The sequence below is a fragment of the Tympanuchus pallidicinctus genome, unplaced genomic scaffold (assembly GCF_026119805.1).
Source record: "Tympanuchus pallidicinctus isolate F22 unplaced genomic scaffold, pur_lepc_1.0 scaffold10, whole genome shotgun sequence".
NCBI classification, from domain to species: domain Eukaryota; kingdom Metazoa; phylum Chordata; class Aves; order Galliformes; family Phasianidae; genus Tympanuchus; species Tympanuchus pallidicinctus.
Window position 1 is genome coordinate 2,156,353 of NW_026294619.1, and position 6,110 is coordinate 2,162,462.

Sequence of the window (6,110 nt, forward strand, 5' to 3'; positions counted from 1 at the left end):
GAGAGCGCGGAGGGGGCGGCGAGAGAGGCGCCGCGCAGCGGGAGCGGAGGGAGTCGGCGGCAGGAGAGCCCCGAGCGGCCCCGCTGTGGCGGAGCGGGGCTGCCGGCCTCGGTGCGGGGCGGGCTGCCATAAGGAGGAGCCTCAGTGCGAGCTTTGCACCGGGCCCCGCGGCTCTGCCCTCTGTCCGGGTTCGGGGCTGCCGCAACCCCAGGGGGCTTCTATCAGGATGCTGTGAGCGAAGGGCTTTGAGGCTTTTGCCCGGAAGGTGCTCCTTGAGCAGAACAGGAGGGCAACTGTGCTCGGGTGAGCTGACAGGGCTCTGCTAGGCTCCTGGAGCAGGTGCTGCCGAAAACACCTTGGGAAGGGAAGCAAGTGACATTTTGCAGTCCAAATGACATTTACAATGTGCGACACTGAGGTGAACCCCATCTCTGCTCGCAGCTCATCACCTCCGTGGCTGCCACAGCACATGGCTGCTCCTGCCTGCCCTGCAGCCAGGGCTGCCCTCATACATGTCTGAAGGCCACCTGCCTGCCCTGCTGTGTGAAAACCCCACTTGAGCAATTCAGGCTCAGAGGAGCCCTGTGTGCTCAGGACTGCAATGCCTTGGGTTTAGGCAAACCCCTGAACGGACTGCTTTGTGTGGACACTGTGACTCTCAGGCCTCTTGGGAGAGGTGGATTCCGAAGGAGATTCACCCCTGGGATCAAAAAGATGAGACGGGATCCCAGGGTCCTTCTGCCGCCTCCTGGCTGTGCCCAGCCCTGCTGCCTGCATTCCTGGCTCCCCCTGACATGCTGTGCTACCCCAGGTCACCTCTTTCTCTCCATACCCACGCTGAAAGCACACCATGATGTGGATTTCAGCCCTCAGATGTGATGCTAGTGGTCTCACCTGCCGAGCTCTGTTCCTATTTATTTGGCCTGATCCTGTGCTCACAGAGCCTGTTGAGCTGCCTTGTGCCCTATCCCCAGGGATACTCATGCACCCACACAGAATCTCTTTTCTTCCCAGTCCTGTGAGCTCAGTGAAGCAAAGGCAGAAGGTAGGGAGGGATCAGCATGTCTCCCCAGCCCCAAAGCTGCAGTGCTACCTCTCTCCTGATTGTAAGCAGCCTCCCAGGGCACGTGCAGAACAAGCAGTACTCAGTGCACAGCTCGCCAGCCTTTGAAGAGCCTGTGCTCCAGCAAAGCAGCCGGCAATTGCTGCCTTAAGAAAGCAGAAAAGCTGCTCTGCAAGCTCTGCAGTTTCATTTCTCTCCCCCTTGAAACACCAGAGCTGTAGTCTAATCAAGCTATTTCTGCGACAAGCCAGGGAGGAAAGAAAGGGAGATTGTTAGTGTTATTGCTATTTTTAAATACTTTGCTGGCTCTTGAATAGGATGATGATGGGGGCTGCTTAAGGACCCAGACAGAGACAGATTGATGTGTGCCGAATGCATCTGTCATGCTTCAGAAGGGAGGCAGCTCCTTTGGTAGCACAACTCCAAGGTGCAGCAAGGAACTGTGGCGAGGACGGTGGTAGATTGGGTTCTGAACTTGAAGGCACACAGTCAGCACTTGAAGGCAGCATCCCTTCTGAACCTGGGTGCTTTGGGTGGGAGTTCCATGTGCACCTGGAGGATGATGGACAATCCCGCATCCCATCCCTCGCAGAAAAGTTTTCCTAAAGGTAAACACCTATTTAGCTTTCAATCAATTTGTGAGCAGAGACTTGTATGCTGACTGTTGATTTCTGTAAGATAGCTTCAAAAAAAAAAAAAAAAAGGCAGTCTCTACAGTCTCTATTAAAATGTCAGCCTTGAGAATAGTCTTGATGCCATTCTGTCAGTCTCATATCTGTTACATTCAATAAGGCTCTTCCACAGAAGTAAGTAGCTGCTTTTATATAAGAAAATACCCTGCTTCTTAAGTGAGCTACCTACTGAAAGCACGCCTGATGCAGCCTTTGAAAGCGCTGCCTTGCAGCATCCATCTCACCGTGGACTCTTAACAGTGTACATGAATCACAAATCCAGAAGGATGCGAAGGGCCCTGCTTTCCACAACTGCCGTGCTGACAGCAATGTCAAGTCCTTCTTTCTCCAGCGACCGATCGTGACACATCCTTTGTCTGTATCCATGGGGAGGCGGAGGGAGGCCAGGGGTGGAGAACAGAGGCCGGTTGTCACCCAGCTCCTTGGCTATATGAGAAAGTGGCTTCTGTTTCTGAGCTCCTCTCTGCTCCGCGTCTTTCATCAACATCAAATTAAACAAGGCTTTCTTTTGTATGCTGGGAATGAATGGTCTGCATAAGGGTCAAATAGCACTGCCTGCAAAAGCTGAAACCTGTCTTTGCACAGCACTGGTTTGTCCTGGAGGCACACAGTCTCCATCAGTTGGATGTGCCCCAAAGGCAGGCTCCCTTCTGGCATCGGACACTTGGGGGCAGAGTCCAACATTCAGGAAGGAAAGGATGCACATTAAGGTTGGATTGAGATTCTCTTCATGGTTGGGTGGTGTCCAAATGTGGGTAACTGCTCCAGTTCTGATTTTTGGTCTTTAAATGAGAGGCAGCCCTAAATTCCTCGAGATTGTCCAAGCTAGTTAAGATATCTCACAAATGCAGCAGAAGCTTTTGATCACCCTCTGCTAGAACAGTATCTGCCTCCTGCTGCAGGTTATGTGCATACAGAAAGATACACACCATTCCTTTCTGCTACTCATTTGGTTTTTAATTCACCCAGTCTGGTGTCTGTGGTAGTCCCTTCAGCTATGCCAACTTCTGATGCCAGAGCCTTGCTGTGTTGGATAGCAGATTTTGGGCAGAGCCTTCCCCCCATTGGAGTTCTCAATCTGCTGTGAGAGCAGAATTTGTCACTGCAGATAAGTTAGTGGTGTTTAGCTTGCTTTGCAGCATGGTTTGCCTGAGCCCATGGATCTCTCCCTCAACAAGAACAATCTCCACCAGTCCAGTGAAGTCATACTTAGATTTCTGCTTTGACATTTCTTCTTCAATGCATGTCACACATCACATTGCTTTCTGTAGATCTCCTGAGCACGGTTCAGGCCAAGCTGACTACAGCTGTGCTGAATGGCACTGAAAAAATGAAAAAATTAAATTGCATGCCAAAACATGCTATTGCCATGTGAAATCATCAGTGAGTAAATGTGTGCCCATGGACAAAACCAGAACTTGAGTCAGATAACAGGATGCTAATCAAAGGTTCTGTAGTAGTATGAAGAAGTCTTTGTGATTGCTGTATTGTGCTACGCTAGCAACTGGAAGGGTCACTGTGCTGAGGTTTTTGCTCAAGGCATCTCAACCTCTAAGCTGTCACTTTTGAGTGCTTATAATACAGGGCCAGGTAGGTCATTTTTGCAATGTAAAACTCCCTTTTCAGCCTTAAAATAGAGCATTGCAAAGCGTTGCTGGGACAATGAGATGTGGAAATGTCAAAAAGGGGCTCAGAAAGCTTTTAGACTCCTGGGCAGTACTCTGCTTGCATTGTACTCGTGCCAATGGACTGCCTTTAAGATTAAGAAATCCCACTCAACTCGAAATGGACGGACAACCTCTCTGTGCAAAGAAATGAGATAAGATCCTGAGCAATTATATGGAATTCCCTTCCACTCTATCATCCTCCATCTGCTGACCTCATCTTTGCTCTGAAAGGGCCACTCTGTGTAGGCGACTCAAACAGCAAGTCAGTTGTTGGGCTTTCTTGGCTCTCAGCACCTCACCCACACAAATCCTGCCAATAGTAATTACTGTGATGCCTTCAGAGCTCCTTCCAGTGAGAAATGATGGGTGGGTGTAACGTGATATGTTGACACTGCACAAAACTCATATCCCCTCCTTCTTTTGGTCTCATCCACGATGAAAGGTCTCCTTGCTGTTTCTGTGCTTCCTGCATTACGGTCATGAATGTACAGATGCTCTGAGTCTGTGTCCATCCAGTGTGTGACAAGTGTGTGTCCCTGTATCAGTGCTACACACCAAGTGAAGTTGGCATGAACTCTCCAAACAAGCCATGGTTCATCCTTCACCTGTCTTTATAGATGTAATATTGTCAGGCAGGACTAATCTTGTCAAGAGAGGATTTCTATATGCCATTGACCTAAGGAGAACTGATAATAAAAGAAAGAGTGCACATCTAGTTTTCTAAGACTTGAATATACTGGGAAGTTGATTGAAACAGCAGTGGAATAACAGTTAGTGCTCTAGCTATGTTGTTTTAACTCTCTCATGTGCATAATCTATTCTGGAATAAGAGTAATTACTCCAAAGTAAAGAGAATTGCTTTTATTCTAGAACAGCATTTCCCTGAGGGTGAAATACACTAAGCAGAGAATGAACTGATTTTTCTTGCCTCACCAAACTTTGGATGCAAAAAATAAATAAATAAATAAAATAAAATTGTTTTCTGATCCTCATCATAATGAAAATCAGATTCTTTTGCTGCTTTTCAGAGAAAATAAATCATAGAGGTCAGGAAGAGCTCCCTAGCAGCCTGCTGATCGGTGTTTGTTATGGGTAGGGGATCCAAACTTGAGGTCTCTTGAATATCTATGATTCATGGACAGTTATTCACCTAGAAATCCTGCTCAGAGAGAAGTGTCCCGAAAGCTCTTTCCTGCTATAAATGCGTGTTCTTCTCATGTTGTCTTGTTGAAAAGTGCTTGTCCTTGAGACAAGTTTCATCTTTGATAAGATCAGTTGGTATTTTCCAATGAAACACTGGCTTGTTAAAAAATTCATGACCAGCCTTGGTAGTATTAGCATAGATTTAATGGCATAATTATCTAACTATAGCTATGCTGGTCAGTTCCCTGAGGTACCAAAGCTCTAAGCTGTTTCTTTCTTTCTTTCTTTTTTTTTTTTGCATACATGTGAGCTCAGATGATAATGCGAGTCGAGTAATCCTCTGCCACAAACGGCAGCACCCTTCCTGCAGATACCCATGCTTGTGGTGCTCAGTAGCACCAGGGGATCCTGCTTATGCCCCTGCAGCATTCTCTTGCTCTCCCTTCCACTCTCCCCATGCACACACTGCAATGTAGGACCCTCCCGAGGCTGCAGCACCACCTCTGATGTGCAGAACGCAGCCGCACCAGGACCTTACGCTGCTTGCTCTCCGTCTGCAGCATTGCCTGCACCCGAGGCTGCTTACAGGCTGGTGACCTTGAACACTGAGCTCTCTTCCCTGATCACCAGCCCCAGCTCGCCTTTGCTCCCTCTGCCTCCTCCCGCTCCACGGGCACGCTCTGAGCTTGTTGAAGCATCTGCTGCCCTCTTGTTTGGAGCCTCGCAGTGCGCACTGCTGCCCTCAGCTAACTGTCAGTATTTATCATGACATCCCATTAGCATGATCTCCACTAATGACTGTAAAAGATGCATCCATTTCCATTTTCTGAAGGGCTTCTGCTGGCTGAAAGCCAGCCGCAGGCTGAGGCTGGGGAGGGTAGCGGGGTGACAAGCCTTGGTAGTAGCAGAGCAAACAATGCACATCATTACCAAGTTTACCTCTCTCTAAGGGCTTGGAAGCTGTCAGCATCCTTCACCCATTCTTTTCCAACGCCTTGTTGGCCAGAGTCTTGTTGATGTCCCTTCTGTCTGTCTGGCACCACACAGGAACTGGGGGGGTTGGTGAATCCTCTTGTCTGAGTGAGAGAGCTGGCCCGTGGGAGATGCTAGCAGCTCATTGGAAACTCTTCCATGACCCAATGCAATGCAGCCAGGTAACTTTCCTGGCACCGAGTTGGAAATGCCATTTCTCTCTCCGACTTATGCCAGTTTGCCTCCCTGCCTCCTTAGCAGCCTTGCCCTTTAGCTATTGATGAATAGCGGTGTTCCTTTTTGAACATCTATTATCCCACAGATATAGATTTCACTTCTGTAACACTTGCTGTAATTTTGACCTTCTGGTCCTCTGACTGGTCTCATCATTTTTCTCTGATCTCCAGTTCCAGAAATTGCCAGAAGTGCTACAAGCAAACAGCTGATGTAAACTCCTGCCGGAGTCAGATTGTTCCCTATCTTTTTCAGGCACCCAAAGCAACAAGGAACATTTTCAGCACATTTTTGTATTAAAACCTTCTGTTTAGTTGGTACTTTCTCTCCCTAGGACCT